Genomic DNA, 18,117 nt, shown 5'->3' on the forward strand with positions numbered 1-18,117 from the left:
AGCAAGGCAGGTCAAAACTGGGTCAAAATCGAGCGAATAAAGTAGGGTTTTGACAGCAGTTATTGCGCTTCCAGGTCAAAAGGAGGTGCGCTGGTGGAATAAAGAAATTCGCTATATGTGAGAGTTTACGTGAGTGTGAGCAGCATTTGAAATCTCTTTGAGCTTCGTAGTCGCGAATTGAAAAATGATTCTACGATTCACGTTTAGTTTTTTATCGTCCAGCTGGCCCAGCTGTTCAATTCTCTACACATCCTGATAAGGAACCATTCAAATATTACATAACGCGGAATTTGGCAATTTTCAATACCCACCCACCCCCATGTAACGCAATTTTACATGTTTGCCACATGCAGTATAACGCTCCGTTGAATACCCCCCACCCCCTAGAGCGTTATGTATTATTTGAATGATCCCTAAGAGGTTTTTTAGATTGTACTCTAATTGTAAGGCATTTTAACGTTTTTTCAGCTATTTTCCTGGTAGAGTGTACAAAGTAAAGCGGATATATGTAACTTTTCTCACTTACAGAAAATTGCGTAAGGAACTGTCGTTACATGCGTGATGAAAGCGAAAATGTTTTTTCTCTTTTTCTCTCATAAGCTTTGCAAACGCGAAGATACGTAAAGGAAAGAGTTCGATACGAAGTGCTGCCAAATAATAACAGTTCAGTACGGTTGGTGCGAAACTGGAAACAATTTTAAAATAATCAAAATAACCAAACTGACTTGCTGATAGAAAGTGTGTAGAGTTGGTGCCTTGCCGTCACTGCTGTCATGCATACAAACAGACAGTGTAGTAACCAGTCAGTGCCGTGTCTAGTTCAGCTTCACATCATCGCACCGTGAGCAGCAAGCAAAGCAGCAGTATAGTAAATAAGACGAAGTAGTAAAGCAGACGGCAGAAAAGTCCAAAACGGAAAGAGTGCAAAAGTGTGTTACAGAAGAACCAGTTAAATGCTCAAGCCTTGAATATACACGCACGATTATTCGTCCCCTTGCCGTGCGTCGCCATAGGTTTGCAAAAAAAGCGAAAATTCGATCGACAAGGTGTGTTTTTCTCGCCGCGCTGTTCCAATCCAGTGAAAAATCGACCGTTTTTGGTGTCACTACTGTGCTTTAATTGTGTTAAACGATCACCTGTTCGAGAGTTAAGTTTGTGCGATTATCGTGAAAAGAAAACCCAAAGGGGGCAGTAAAGCGAAGGAAAAAATCTGCCAAGAGTAGAGATTTTTCGGTTCGATTAATTTCGGTCTTTCATTCTTCAAGATTCAACCACCTAGTAAACGGTTGCTGTGCAACTTATATTTTACTTACACTATTGTTTAACGTGGAAAGGAAAAGTGTGATTTTAGTGTTTCTACTGCCAGTTGCAGTTTTCCCCAGGATTGCCTGCAGCGCAGCAGATAAGGAACGCAGATAGCCATTTGTAAAATCAATAGCTAATCAGAAGGTAGGTCATTTTTAAAATGGTCATTCCTGCAAATCACAATCTTCAATGGGTATCAATTGCAATTAGTTGAACAGAGTTTGAAGAAAATTAGTGTGAAAAATTAATAACTTTTCGCACTCACACCGAAAACGAAGACTCAGCTTTGTTTTATTGCACTGAAAGTAGCAATGCATAGCTAGCAAAAAAAAAATCGCCATGCAAGAGAATTCAGCACTTGGGTACCTACACACATACATTGTATCAGTCTCTCGATTAGCATGCAGAAAAAAAACAAGACTCTCCCTTGAAAACACGCGACATTCAATGTGACTGCTGTGGGCAGTGTGGCCAGCGGGAATGTGTTTTCGATAAATTTAGGTATAATTTCATTTATTGGATAGTTTATCTAAATAAGTTTTGATGTGGGACTACGTCTTTGTTTTCTATACTGGTATACATTCTGTAAAATAGGAAATAAAACTGGCAAATGTTCCGTCAGATTTCAAACGATAATAACAGCATAACCATATATTGGATAACAATCACCAATATGTTGTTGGATAGATAGAATGTTGGAAAATTGTGTAATATGCTACCGTGAGGCGTCCTAATTCTGCGCACTTCGTATCAAAATGTTGATGCCTTATATTAAACCAAAGAAACATTAGCAGAAAGTTAACAGTTAATATATAGGAAATCACTTCCAAACATCATTTTTGAATATCGGCTTTTAATTATTTTTTTAACATTTTAATTCAAAGTGCGCAAAATTAAGAGCCGCGCTGAATAAGGGCGCCTTACGGTAGTTATCATAATTATTTCATTGCTTAGCGTTAAAAACAAATTTACGCGAACAATGTACTAACCAAATGCGAGCATACCTAGCACAGACTGCTTAAAAAGACACCAAACATTTACTGTGAATTTGTCTATATCAGTATAAAAAATTAGTCTCCCGCCTCTATGAATTTAGATTAACTTGATGTCTCGAAGGTAAAGGTTTTTTGAAACATCCCTTTTTCTTGAACAATTTTTAAATATGCTGTAAAAGCGTAATAAAAACTGCTTTCTTGACAGAGAGCAGAGCACCGCTGGTCTCTCCTCACCTTTTTGAAGCGTTTGATACACTTGAATTACATAGACTTACTGGTGTTGAAACATTAGAAACTAAGTCAAATAAACTTATTACCAATTCTCGACAAAAATCGTTGCGATCCTCAAATGCTACGATATCCTCACTTTATAGAGAATAAGTTAGCAATTAAGTAAGTTCTATATTCATTTCCCCAGTTGCGTTTCTTAAACCTAATGAATTTTTATAACGCAGAATTACGTTGTTGTTTTTTTCTATACGGGAGTACAAACTGTACAAACGAACAAACACAAATTCTGACCAAATGTTGACAATATGTTTAGGATAGAAATTTGTACTACGTGAGTTATCATTATTATTTCAACCCCCTGTTTTATGGTGGAAATAGTAAAAATAATGTTTGTAGAGAATTTAAAAAGCCTTCCCGAATAAAAAAATTACGTTGAATTTTATGGTGAGAACCGTAAATGGACAATATTTTTTATTGTAACCATAAAAACATGGTATGTTTACTGTAAGCTTGCGAACGTTTCTTGTTATTGCCATGTTTTCACAATAATTTTACCATGAAAAACATTGTCAAAGACTTTCAAATGTATGGAAAAAGTGCCTAGAAAAATGCTGTTAAGATACATAACAGCCCCCCTTTTTCATGGTAAAAACAGGCAAAAACAGTGTTTTTGTTCTGGACAAGGATATTTAATGTAAAAATGATGTATTTACAATAAAAAACATTGGTAAATTATGATAAGGCTATGTACAATTACAGCAACTTTTAAGGTTTTTTGATGTTATTTTTTTTTCGGGTTGTAAAAAAACAAAAGACGAAAAAAAATGATTTTTGTAATTTTTTATTTAAGAAACTTGGAGAAATACCGCAAATGTTGAAAGCTTGTAATAACTAACATTGTAAATGCATCCATTTTTTAATTATTTAAATGTTCTTTCCGTTTTTTGAATTCAGTCAATCGAAAAAAATCTCCGTGAATGTGAGCATAGCCATAGCTTCTAAATTATTCATCCGATCTTTTTGATGTCAAAGAATTAGTTGTGTTATGTCGTCTGTTCGTCTGATCGTCTATTTTATTAATTCTATGTTTGTTGCCAGAGAACCACAAATATCTCACAAAAAGCGTAAAAAAGCATCATCACCTGGTCTAAGGTACCTTTTCCCATCCACGACTGTTTATCAAAAGTTTTGGAATAATGTCAAGTTTTAATAGAACATTTATTCAAGAGGAAAATTTTATTCGTCTTCTGTATAGCTTAGTGTTTATTTTCTTATTTCGTCAGCTTATATTCAAAATAACTTGAAACCAGTTGTAATTACGAAGTTAGTTATTGCAAGTTTTACGACTTAAAATAACTAGTTATATTGTTTAAAATCATTGGAATACAAATATTTTGAAAAAAGTGAAAAAATTTGGTCTATTCTGGATTTTTAATCGAAAATTGCGGCGTAACTTCAAGTTTCTATGATAAAAAAGTTAAAAAAACGTTTTTCGCGAACTTAAATTTAGTGATAATTTTCAATTATTTAGTCAAAAAAAATTATCGTTGCATATTTTTTTACAAGGCATTGTTATTTCTACAACCCATCCACAGAAGGATTTTCTATACAACCAACGGTTTCTAAGCCACAATGTTTTGAATAAATCCTATGCCAATATGCATACGCCATTTTAGAATTTGGCGTAAGTTTGCTCAAAAGATTAAAAGCCAAATAGCTCGAGTTTTGAGTTGATGATTGAATTTTTCACCAAACATAACATATCTAGTGTTGATTGTTTAAGACTAAATATGAATTCAAATTAAAATTTGAATCGTTTTTCTACTTGACAATTTATAACATGTGCATATATTTTCAAACCGTTTTATATTTACTGATTTGTCTACAAGCCCATTCACCACGTCAAGGTTCAGTTATCGTTATCGCAGGGAAATTTATGTGATGAACTATTTGTAACATTCTTCGTGAGTCAATTTCGACAATAAATTGCGTAGGAATTAGTCCACGTGAAAATTGAACGGCCCTTGAGTGTTTTCGTATTTTTTTTTGTAAGGGGAATAGAATGTCCAGCGGTGTACTTTTGTTATACAATTTCGGAGAAGACTATACATGAGCGTTCTTATGTAGAATACTTACTAAGAGCATTTTTTATTTAAAATGCAATGGAAACCTTTAATCGCGGTATAATCACCAATCTCTCCGGCGTCCCACAAGGAAGCAGTTTAGGTCCTCTGCTCTTCACACTCCTTTTTTGTTGCTTACCTTACGCAGATGTGAAAATATTCGCGGTAAGTTCCTGGATCAGCGTTGCCACTAAGTTTTCAATAAATCTGGTAAAACGAAAATAAAAAGTCTGGCAAAAATTTGGCACTCATTGTCGAATAAAATTCCCGACAAAATTAAAAGTGATGACCTTTTTTTTGCTCTCGCCGGGTGTAGGTAGGTAAGAGCCGACCATGGCCCGTCCCGTAATGATGACCTTTTTGCGAGACGACGCGGATGAAATCTGGCAAAAATCTGTCTCATTTTCAAATATCTGGCAGATTCTGAGGTTTATCTGTTTGTCTAGCGCGCAAACAAAAATCTGGCAAAATCCGGATTTATCTGGCATACTGGCAACGTTGTCTTGGATCCTTACTGTCTTCGATCGCTCTACTGTTCGCTGGTGCGCTCTATCCTCTAGTCTTGTTCTGTACTCTAGCGCATTGTTGCAAAACTTCGACACTGCAAAATTAAAATGACACAACAGCTGTTTAATTCTCACTCTCTTCAAGCTGACAATGATTGTCAACAATATCGCACGCTTAGCCTTGGGGCTAATAGTGGTCTCGATCAACTAGATTAGTTGAGAGAATTCGTTATCGATATTGTTTTTGGCACATTTTGTATGTGTAGGATAAGTACAACGATACACCGTGCCCCAGTGCTGAGTCGAGAAAATTTCCAGCTCGAGAAGATCCTCGACTCAATCGGGAATCGAACCCGATATCACAACCTTGTGGGAGAGCTAGCCGACCGACATCGCTAACCACAGAGCCACGGGGACCACATATTGAGTGTCACGCGAGTCAATTATCAGTGAAATAAATTTTAGGTCCTAATAAATATAGAAATTATTTGATCTGAGCCATTCCATTGCGTGAAATCGATGAAGTAGGTAGGCATCTTCATCCTCCACCACAAAAAGATCGCTGAAGTAACATAGCGTGTGCGAAAACACAGTAATGCTGCCAGTCAGCATTATCACCATCAAATGATTGGAACTAAGAGTAATTTTCACTTTGTGCTCGTTCGTGTTGAAACTGATATTCGTAGTTGTCAGTTTCAATTGACAACCTAAAATTTGCAACACTGATCTAGAGGCTATCTCAAGCAAACTTAATCGCTAGAATCGAATCTGTGTAGAAAAAATTTCTTCGATATGCTCTTCGCATGCTTCCCTGGAATAACCTGTCAGACTGGCCCTCATATGAAGCTCGATGTAAGCTACTGGGACTTGAAACGATTCTACAGATCAAGTCTTATCCGGACAAGTAGATTGCCCTGCGATACTACAGCAAAGAGACCACTCCGCACAAGAAACTTCCTGTACCTCGAGCCGAGCAAAGTGAAGTATGGGCTGTCTACGAACTTTTCGACTTTGAGATTCCGATTGTTGCCTTCGAACGACGACTCCCTTGTAGACGATAAATATTTTAAGATGTTTAGTGTAATTGTGTTAGTAACTTAAATTTATTATATCATGAAGACCATACATTTGTCAGATGACGTTACGAATAAACAAATAATGGTAATAATATATAAAAAATTCCATAAATGTACATAACATTCGTCTTGCACTGCGAAATCTGCCTTGGAGGAATCCCGATAGTTTGCCACCCTATCCTGACAGATGCCGACTACTGGCTCTCGATACACTGGAACAACGAAGGAAACTGCAACAAATTTTGTTCGTGGCGAAAATTTTGTACGGTGCAAATGATGCCCCCAAACTACTTGAAAAGATGAACTTTCGCGTACCTTATAGGACTCTTCGGAATACATCGTTATTACAGCCAACCTTTCACCGGACTTTGTTTGGTCAAAACGAGCCGATTTTGGCATGCATTCGAGCGTTCACAGCTGTGGAAGAGCAGTTTGATTTTAATGAGACAATTGGACGATTCGTAAATAGGATTAGATCTGTGATACATTAGACTAATTTTATTCATTAAGACTTTATTTGTCAGATGAATTATACAAAATACAAATACAAATACAAATACAAGTATGAATTTCAAAAGTTGGGTTTTCCAAGGAAAATAATGTTTACTTTATTATGTAACAAGTTTTAAAAGTTGCTAAATGAAATTAATTTGACCTGGTTAATTTTTTTTGACGTAGGACTACGTCTAACCGCACTATATCGAGATACATTCCGCGAAAACTAAAACCAAGATGTAACGTCGGAATGAAAGATTTCAAACGGTGATACTGATGTAACCACATGATGGATCAATATAATCAGTGTGTCGTTGGATTGATAAAATGATGGACAATTTTGTGAATCTTCAATTTTTTATTACCACTTCATTGTTAAACAGTGAAAATTGTATAAAAGCTTCAAGGTCGAATTTTCACCAACCATATGCGAGCACCCCTGGCACAGACTTCATGAATAGACACCAACTGCCTGCTGTGATATCCTGTATAGCAGTGGCAAAAAAAAATTGACAGAATCTCCCCGTCCCAATAGGTTAACTAATGTTAGCTTCCCTGAGCCTAGACTATTTTGATGTCTTGAAGGTGAAGCTTTTTCGGAAAGTTCGTAACCACCACTATCAGACAGTATTACGTTCTGCTAGTAATAAATATGTTAATGTTAATAAAACTGATGTCTTGAAGGAGAATATGATGGCACAGGCAACAGTACTACACCGAGCAATGTATGAACACAGCACTGGTTACTCGTTGTCTATCAGTGCAGAAATACTCGATATTCAATTTTGTGTAGTTAAGCCAAGTGAAAACTACATTGCCGCTGTTGACGCACAGTGGGGCGTGGAACACAATCGAATTGCCGTTTGAATTGTCTTCTTCTTCTTCTTGTTTCGTATAGCAACAAATATCAGAATTCAATATGATTTTTCGGGTGCCGCAAAAAACAAAATGCGTTGTTTATTTTTGAACTCTATACTCTGCTTTTTTCAGATTTATTTGAATAACTGATCATAGGGTATTTAAAAGACAATATGCTCCGTACAGATCTTTGAATAGATAGTTAAACGAGCTGTACTGATGGTTATATTTTACTAGCTAAATAATTTTAGTCCATAATTGTTCTAACAATACTAGTTGCATCCCGCGGTGGCGGTATAGAGGAAAACCGAATTCATTTCATCTTGATATTAGAGTTCCGACATTAGTATTTGTATTTTTCAATTGAAAATTTTTTTGAATTTGCATTTGCAATTGTAATTGAACAACTCTATGCAAACATTAATTGCTGAGGATAATGTTGTGCATCACTCTAGCCTAGTTTATTTTCGAAGATAACAGACATAACTTTCAAATATGGTATCTTCGTTGTTCTTTGGTAATTTAAAACTGATCAAATTTTTTCTGATTTCAAATTTTCCGTGACTATACATTTTCTACTAAAATTGTAATTCGTTATCGATATTTTTTTCACGAGCTTGTAACTGCAGGAAAAAAAATATGTGACATCTTTGCCGCTTTGTGATCGGTGAGTGAGCCAACTTCGACAAGACAAATAGCTATAGAAGGAAGTTTAATTTCTACTAAATCGTACTCAATTAAATATTTTATAGAAGGTTGCCTTTTCGTGTATTAAAGTAAATTCGCTGTATTAGAATGAAAGGTATTCATCAATGGTCCAGAAACCAAATTTAGGGGGAAATTTGGGCCTAGAGCTCTATAGCAATATTTTAGAGAAAAACTTTCTTCTACAAAGTTGTTACATATGATAAAGCGCTTATTGAAAAAGTATCAAAAATTAGGGTGACTAAAATTTTCGATACTATCAAGTATCTAACTTTTTTATTTTTGTAGATGGGAAACCTTGTTCTACAATTTTATGGGTCCAATAATTTTAGGTAACTTTGTAAAAAAAAGTTTTTCTCGAAAGCATAGAGCTCTAGTCCCAAATTTCCTCCTAAATTTGGTTTCAATTGTGAATGTTAAAGAGAAAATTTTTTCTTCCAAGATAGAGTGCTGCAAAGAAATAATCAAAATACAGACCCAGTTCGATTTTGGCAAAACGCTAGAATTTTTTCTGTTGTCAAAAAAAGAACGGTTCTTTTTTCATGACTTTTTAAGTGGTCAAAGTGGTCAAAGTGGTCAAATTTGGGCTGGCGACCTAGATACTTGATATTACCACCCGAACCAAAAAACTTTCCTTTTGGAAGATGTTGAGCTTAAATTGATTAGAATAAATCAAGCAATTTACAAAAGTAAAACGAGCTTAAATCAAGCATAGCTTAAAAATAAAAATATAAAATTATCGTAGTCCTACGTCAACTATGCGGTCGTGTCTTGGATACCACCCACCTACTATTTTTTTAAATAAAAACGCCATTTTGGTAAATTGAGTTTAAAACATTTATTTCGTTATGAAAAAGAAGTAGTAAGTCACTAGACTTTAGTAACAAAGTTTGAGTTAGAAACAATTTACATTAAAAAAACATGCCTAAAAGCAATATGCTAAAAACTACATAAAAATAATGAAAATTATTACATAAATTGGTTTCAATAATACAAATATACTCTAAATTTTCAAATTTCCATATTTTTGCATTACACAACCCTCTTTCTTGTTTCTAGGTTACAATGTGACTAGTTAATGCCTGACTTAAAAGATATTCGAAATGTCGTCCAAGGATGCTTCAAGAACCTTTTTCGCAATCATATGTAATATAACGTACTCTCGATATCGAAGTTGACCTGTACAGTAGATTCTGTAATTCCCTGCAGCAGAAAACAGAAGAAAATCTGCTGATCGCAGCACAGCAGCGCAATACACACGATCCATTGTGTGTTTCAGCAGCACTCTTTAGTTGTTGCTAGTGCTGGTACTGTTGTTCCTCTCACGAGGTTGCTTGCGCTCACGATCTGCGAAACAGGCAAATAGGAAAAGTTTTGCTAGTGTAAATAGACTTGTCGGGCTCTCGTTGTCGTCGTCGTCATCTTCCGACCACCGGACCTGAGCAAAATGCGGACGGACATGGCTGGGTGCTATCATCATTCGTTCGTTAGTATATCTAACGTCTTGCACTCCGTCGTATGTAAGTACATGTGTAGCACTGGTTGTCCAAGTGTTGGTTTGCAATTGTTACTCTTTGCAGTCAATGTTAGGCTCTGTAATCCAGTCGTTATGCGGAGAACTGTGTCACTGCACGCCATATGATTGAGGGTATCTGGATAGATGTAACATACAAACATGGGCAGTCAAAAATTAACATAATATAGCCTTTGCTGTTTTTACAACAACTCGAAGTAAAAAAAATGTAGTTGAAATTCACAATGATATTATTATTCTCGTTATCAACTCTAGTAGTTGCAACTCAGTTCCAACTTCGTGTATCTTTTGATACTTTTAAACAACGCTATTGTCACATGATATTGTACCGTGTTGATTCGCAGAGATTTGTTGATGTTTACTCAACCGTATCAGTCGAATGTTACGTAAACTATCCATCTCTTGTGCTTTTAGTAGCTTAAAAATTTGAATATTTTTCTAAATATTCTAAAAGGCATTCATGTCTGAGGTAAGAGTTATCGTGATATCGGTTGTAAAAACAATGTTTGCTAGGAAAAACAATGTTGATCAATGATACTGTAGAAATCATCAACCACACAATTAGAGGGATTAGTAGTCGTTTATTTTTTGCTTTACCAGGCGACTTAGGTAGCGCAGCACAAAAGGGAAACGCAAGAATCATGTATTGTGCCCATAAATAAAATTATAGTAGGTTGATTCCAAGGCAGACGAGACGAGTGTTCGCGAGGATGAAAAATATATCGAGCTCAAGCTCTGGTGCGGCCTGATGATGGTGTGAAATGCACGAGAGATTCGATAGGGAGCGGGGGAGGTCGATAGGCGAAACGAGGGGGAGAAACCTAATTTCCGATCTTTTAGCTGCGGCTTGGTTGGATTGTGATAATGGCAATTAGAAAGAATGGCTTGTTCGTAATCGATATCTATGTCTGATTGAGTTTGTTTTGGTTCGGGAACATTGTGTGACATCTAAGATTTTTATTCACGTAAAATTTAGTGACGTACACGGTTTTAAATAATTATAATGTTTCCGACATTCTCTTCTATCATTACTGAAAGTCAATGTAGTGTATATCGTATCAGTATATTTCTCAAAACCGTGTACGCACTGTGAAACGCGAAGTGATGTCCAGCTTTGGGGTCAAATTTTGCCTGCGGCTATGAAAACCCCCCGGAGAAGAGAAGCAAACCAAAAAAGCTATCCTACGTACCTCTCGCTAAGGTCCGAAAGTGAAAGTTAGCGGTCGTTGACAGTTTATTTTCCGCGCCGACGACGGTGCTGCAGTCTTTGGAGGAATCCGATTCCCATTTTATGTTTGCTTGGAGTACGATATCGTGTCCTCAACATACACGGTGTTTCAAATCGGCAGACACTTAAGACCCCGGTTGATCTCGATCACAACCCAGCGATCGCCAATCGGAGAACTCCATAAACATAAATCAGGATGGGTTTTCAAGTACAAATAATACCATTCCAATCGATACCTGTTTCCTTTCTAGCTCTGGTAGTCAATCAAACAAGTCAAAATTACACTGGCCGAAAAACGGAAAAAGGGCTCAAACCGGAAAAAAATGAGAGATTGTAGCTATTCAACCATTTCTACGAATTTTGGTGCCTCGCCATTACCAAAACGCGTCAACTTAGTGAGAGTGTCGCATAGTAATTATTCTAAACTGTCAACGACCGCTATTAAGTCTCTGGAAAAAGTTCGTGGTTGGGGACATGAAATTCACAGGAATGGTTGAATAGCTATAATCTTTCATTTTCTCCCTGTTTGAGCTTTTGGAATGCACCTGTGTTGATCAGTGTTATTTTCTGATGTTCCTTCTCATGAGTTGGAAGATGAAATGTGTTGATGAGTTATTTACTTAATTTACGTTATTTACGTATAATGTACAAACAATGCTACCTCAATAAAATCGAAACTTGAAATTGAGTGCCCACTTCGTATATCCTATACAGGGTGACAAACAAGTTTTGTAGACCATACCATTTAAAAAAAAAACAAATGGTCGTTATCACAAAACTTACAACAACGTCTGACGTCTGAGAGAGTGTTACCAGCTTCATAGATGAGTTTGTGTGGAATCTCTCGTGAGCAATTTAGTGGCACAAATTTGAATAAAATTAAAATTAAATGAAAATTCCCGTTCATCATCAAAATAATATAGGTTTGTATCATACACATGCCCTCGAGTAATAAAATTCTCCAAAACACAACGAAAACATTTCCTTCTACACACGATTTGTTCCTCAGCTGTCATGTTGATCGTCCCACAACTGGTGTAAGGAAAAGTACAACACAAAAGCGTACAAAGTGTAAATTCTACTTGCTTTGTTTTTTTTTCCGCCAATCGCGACGACGATGAAAAGCATACAGCTAAAGCGACCGCGCTCAGCGTCAGGTTTAACGGAGCAGGTTTTAGGTAGGGGAGAACCGTACAAGACGCACCAGTTGGGTAAGATGGCCCACGCTATTAATTCCCCAAAATACTTACACATGTGGCTTTTTATGACGAAATTCATCGCTTTTCTCATAAAAACCCAGCTTCTCTACAGTTCTTAATGAAAAAGTGTGCCATAATGACTAAAATACTCGAAAAACTGTGCAATTGGCTGTGGCTCTGTCCAACATGTAACTATTCATGAATTTTATTTAAGCTTTTATGATTAACTGACTAGTAAATAATACAAAAAACTATGGTTCCCCTAGCCTTTACACTTTTGGAGTTTATAATGCTATGAGTATTTCAAATTATTTCACTAACTTTCATCAACTTTTACCTAAAAACAAACAAAATTAAAATTGGGGCAGAATGCACTATGAAGAGCTTGCAGGAGATTGCTTGACAACTGAGAGCATGTTCCATTATTTATGATTTTACTTTCGAGACTTCAAGTGCTTCTCGCTTCGCGTGCTGATATCTGCTAGTGGCATATTAGCCTACTGCTTCGGAGCATACTGACCTTTGTTGTGGTGCGTTTTGGTCACGGGCTTGTTTGGCGGCAGTGGTAATTTTTACCAAAAAAAGACAATGAAATCGAGTATTTTAAAGTAAACTTCGTCATGAACATGCAATGAATAGATCCTACAATCTTCCTACTCGTACAATGTCGCTTTGGAATGATTTGAAGCGCGGTAATTCGCGCAAATGCTTAACTGGTGCGTTTTGTACAATCCTCCCCTACACATTTTTGCATGTTTCTTGCCAGTAAATATGCACCAGCATGGTGGTTGTTCGGTGTTGCGATTCTTTCAGCACCGCGGCGCGATAACGACCTTTTTGTCGGGCCCGGTGTGGCGCGTGTACACTTTCTCTTCCGATCCGATCGGATTAGCACTTTCGCTCTCGCGCTGGCTGCTTACTGCTGCTGCTGCTGCTGATGATGATGAGCGAGGAAAATTCTTTCACCAACACTACTACTACGGCTAGTGCTCACAAGACGATGTTTCGAGCATAATTTGCCTCAGTTCGCTCGGCTCGGTCCTGTCTGCTCTGCTGCTGTGATGGCATGCAAGAGCTTAGGGTATGTTGCGTATGTTGTTATCATGCGTCTCTTCTGGTTGCGATCGATGCTCTTGTGGTGGTGCGCGGAGAATGTTTACCCCGTCGACCGAAGAGTTTCGCTATGTTGGTATTGGACGCGGAAGAAAGTTGCGGCAGACGGACACCCAACGGTAGAGAGAAGATTAGCGCGATGTCGTTTCGATTGGGTAGCAGTGATGCCAGATATGAATTTTCCGACGTGGAACTACGTCTTTGCTTTCTATACTAGAATGCATTCTGTAAAATTGGAAATGAAACTGGCAAATGTTACGTCAGGTTTTGAACGATAATGAAAGAATAACCACATGATGGATAACAATAGCCAATATGTTGTTGGATAGATAGAATGTTGGACAATTTTGTAATACGCTAGTTTTCATTATTATTTCATTAATGAGCGGTAAAAAATAATAAATAGTTTCAAGGACAAATTCACATGAACACCATCCCATGCAAGCATTTCTAGCACAGACGACATGAATAGACACAATTCATTCCCCATGATATTCTCTGTATCGAAATAAAAAAATACGGAATCTTCCCGTCCCAACAGGTCGATGAACGTTTGTTACCATGAACTTAGACTAATTTGATGTCTCGAAGGTAAAGGTTTTTCGAAAAGTTTGAACCTATGTAACGGCTTCAAAATTATTTTCAGATAATAATAATATAGCGAATTTTAATTAGTTAGAGTTAAATAAGATGCAACCATTCATTATGATAACGTAAATATTGCTGGATTTAGTTTTTGAGGAAATAGAGTTAATTCTGATTACGACGCATTATGAGAAATTATTGGTGCTTCTTCAACAACAACGATACGATTGTGCCTTGTCAAATAAATGTTGTTTGCACAAAGAAAATACCACAGGCACAATATTGCCAAGCGTAAACGAAATTTTTTCGATTGTTGTTAAATATATTCCTAAAAAAGATTTTAAGGGTCAGCCTTCCCTTAAAATACTTAAGTCACAGAACAAACGAACTTATTCTGTCTGTGGATTATGTTACATTTGTGTCTAAAAATCCCTCCAATTACAGTGTTTAGTCCCACGTCACCATTTCATACAACCTGTACTTGTAGTATTTACATGTAGGGGTACTGGGGGTAAGCTCGGCACTGAGGGTAAGACCGTCACTCCCAGGATTCTACTAGAAAACGCTGATTAACTGTGTTTTGGAATATGTGAAGTGTTGTTATTTAATATTTTAGACATTTTAAAATACATCGAAGCCACCGTAAAACGTCAAACGTCAAAATAATAGAAAAAACATACGCTACTGCAGCTGATGCGTAAACGGATGTAATGTTTCGTGAGTGGAACTTAAGCTTTTATTCATTTGAAAAAACTAAAATAATTTTTCGTTGTTCTACAATTTATTGCCTGTATTGCTAGCAATCACAGGAATTTTATCTGAGGTAAATTGAAGCGATAAAGTTGTAGAAATACTCTTCAAAAAAATGGGTGTGGTTGGGGTAACACCGTCACCCAGTGAGTGGGGTAGGCTCGACATGGTCTGAGGCTAGTTGGATGTTACTGACACATATCTCTCATCTATTACCGACGTCTTGCTGCTAAATAAATTATTGAATCGACTTAGAACCATGCACTCAAGCACTTCTGTGATTTTTGAATAATTCCAAGGGTTATTAGAAGAGTCAATCCTGGTTATTAGAAGAGTGATCCTGGCTTAGTTAAACTAGGTAAAAATATGATTTAAAGTGTCACATGATAGGCTTGCCGAGTATCAAATTCTTTCGTTGTTTATAAATAACTGGTTCCGGTAATCTCTCCAGAACCAGCTAACCGACAACAACTAAATTCAACAGTAACATACATAAATTTAAGATCTCTCATTTGGTGGTTTCCGAATTCAAATTGGTTCAGTTAATTCGAGTAAATTCATTAACAACATGGTGCCGATGTTACCCCCCAGGGGCGCCGGTTTCACTCGCACTGATTGATAAACGTCGTTTTTATCTTAGTTTCGAAACTTCACTATTCCTTGTAAAATAACAATCAGGGCAATGATTCTGTGAAAGAAATATAAGAATATTCGCCATCAAGTGCTACTAAAGAATCATTTTCCTTAGGGGGCCGGGCTTACCCCCAGTACCCCTATGCAAAAAATATTTCCACTATTTTCCTGACATTCATTCAAAATTTTGTGTGACCAACTCTTATCTTCAAATGCTGTTCGAAATCGTCGTGGCATTGATTCGACAAGCTTAGCAGTCGTTTCTGGTACGATTTTGTTCATTCAGTTCGAATCAGTTGCAATTACTAGCAGCAATTGAGCAATTTTTATTGGTTCTGTTCTTGAAACTCCATTTTCTCATAGACCAAAGATGTTTGATTGGATGAAGGTCGGAAGAAGACTGCACTGGCCATTCAGAAACTTTGATTTTCTTTTTTGTAAAGTGTTGTGATAGGATCTTCAATGCTAGCGTAACATCATAAAAGAAAAAAACAGTTCCACAAAAAATATCCCAGTTTTATTATATTTTTTTAATTGCCATTTTTGGTTTGGCTGAAACTTTGCATAGACGTTTCTATGGGAAAAAGATGCCAATTTGTGCTATTGGTTTAATGTTATGGATCACGATTCATTTTTGAGAAGCAATTTAAAATTGCTCTTCTTGGAACGCATTGATGATAACGAATGCTTTCAGAGCCAAAACGGTTTGTGTGATTGATTTGATGTCTCCGACAAGGTTGTAGATAATATTTTTTTTTGCTTCACCGAAAGAAATAGGAACCGTTGTTACCACTGCTGGCTACAGCAGTTATTCGTACGCAGCAACCGAAAAATTCCCAAATACAGCCCATATTAATGTTATGAGAGGCCAGGCTTGTTTTCTGACTAGTTCATCCTATTTGTTAGGTTTTGTCTCCTCTTGATTTAAATCAACACAAGACTCAATGATCACATTTCATCCAGCGAAGAAGGTCCGATGACTGAGCTCTCACACACGCAACAACATAACCCATATCGTGTTGTGGCTTGGAACGGCAAGTGCTTTCTTTTTTTCGGGCCCTACCGACGGAAAACAGATAGCAAAAGTTACAGCACACTCTCAGCTACGCTATATCTGATTACTTTGTTACGTGTTGCCTACAGACATGAGGATGGATTTTAACTGTGTTATTTTATTATTTCTGAATAAAAGTTACGATAACTGTTGATTAATTTCGTTTGCAACAATGCAAGTAATGTAACAAACAAACTTATGTAGTTCTGCGTCAACCTGCTGGCGCGGTTTTTCCCAAAATTGTTCTGATATGTTTTTGCAAGATACCCGCAGCTACTTAGTTTGGACCGTCTATGTCGCCATCCACTAGTAAAATGATTGGTTTAAGCAGGATCAGGCTCCTACAGAGCCCGAATAGTAGGTTTCCGGTTTACTAGGTATATGCGTTTTAGTGTCGTGTGGAAGCAAATAACTGACGATGCCGTACTCTGTTATGCAACAGTATATTACGCTGCTGTTTGGTGTTGCACATTGCCGAAGGATAAAAACATTCAGTTCATGCTATGACATGGCAATGAAGTCGAATTTAGAATGAAGTGGACGAGAAAATTTTAACTTTTCAATTGAAGATTTTGGTTCGTCCTCAGAAGGTCATGTTTTTGTTTAATTTAATATCGGATATGATGCTGATCGCATCTCTATGCTATCCTCGGATGTGGAAGTAAGGCATTCTTTTGATAACACAGCGGGAAGCTGCTTTCGCACTGGAAATTCGTCGGCACACAGATTTTGATTGCCAGCACCCCAAAACCTTTGCGTATTGTTTTCTTGCTGCTTAAATAGAACCGTCCTAGTCGCCATCTACTAGTAAAATGATTGATTTGAGCAGAAGGTCTTATATAGCCCAAAGAGTGCATTCCCGGTTAACTAGGTTTAATATTCTGTCGACCGTGCTAAGAAAAGCAAGCATTAAATAACTAATAAAAAGCCTGCGTATCAACAATGATAATTTTAAATAGTACAATAGTTCAAGAGTACTATAATTTTCTGCGTTTGTCCGGATGCATAGATGATTTTCCAATCTATTGCTGAAAGAATTATTAGCATTTGAAATTAAACAAACTTCTCCCTTTTTTCCTTTCTAAATTTTCATTTTACTTCCCTATGTAGTAGCTAAACTTCCTGAGAGACGTAGTTCTACGTCAAAAAAGGTACAATTCAAGTAAAGGCACAAAAAAGTGATTATTCTGCATGACAACGCTCGGCCTCATACTGTTAAAGTCGTATTCGATGTAAAAACCCCTCCCTTAAGCTAGTAACCGATGACTAAACGGCGTTTGACGTCTCTTGGCCTCAACGCACTTTTAAGGCTGCCCGGGACGCTTTATCTGTTTTAAGTCAATAAGATTTATCAGACCGATGATTTCAATATATAATATATTATAGAATATATTATAGAAACAATAATTGAATAATTGGAGCAATACATCGTCATTTGTAACAATCATCTCTATATAAAAAGGAGCTGCGTAGCCGCAAGGTTGCGAAGTCCGCTTTGTCAAGCGAATGATCGTGGGTTCGAATCTTAATAGAATTAGGCCTTTCGATGTCAAAAAGAACCTATGCATGGGTTTATTCTCAGGCTCCCCATCCACTTACCCTTCAAGCGAGTAAAGGCGCTATATCCTTGGTTTTGAAACCCGAACATAAGGAGAAAATACCTATGTTCCATCGCAGCAGATTGGTCAACAAAGGAGTGTACTTTCTTAGCTTTATCACTCCCAACG

At 37.0% G+C, this 18,117-nt stretch overlaps 1 protein-coding gene across 6 annotated transcripts in view; it reads left to right on the top strand.

The window, feature by feature from the left end:
- Positions 1-776: 776 nt before the first annotated feature.
- The window catches only part of LOC129725878 (protein boule), an 82,085-nt gene continuing 64,744 nt past the window's right edge, over positions 777-18,117 (top strand). For 2 of the 6 annotated variants that reach the window (XM_055682245.1, XM_055682254.1), the window contains exon 1: positions 777-1,449. The gene's annotated coding sequence lies outside the window, so the exon portion shown is untranslated. Of the gene's footprint in view, positions 1,450-9,353; positions 9,815-18,117 lie in introns of all 6 variants that reach the window. The other 4 variants (XM_055682253.1, XM_055682255.1, XM_055682246.1 and 1 more) reach the window with 3 other exon arrangements.

This window comes from Wyeomyia smithii, chromosome 2 (assembly GCF_029784165.1).
Source record: "Wyeomyia smithii strain HCP4-BCI-WySm-NY-G18 chromosome 2, ASM2978416v1, whole genome shotgun sequence".
NCBI lineage: Eukaryota > Metazoa > Arthropoda > Insecta > Diptera > Culicidae > Wyeomyia > Wyeomyia smithii.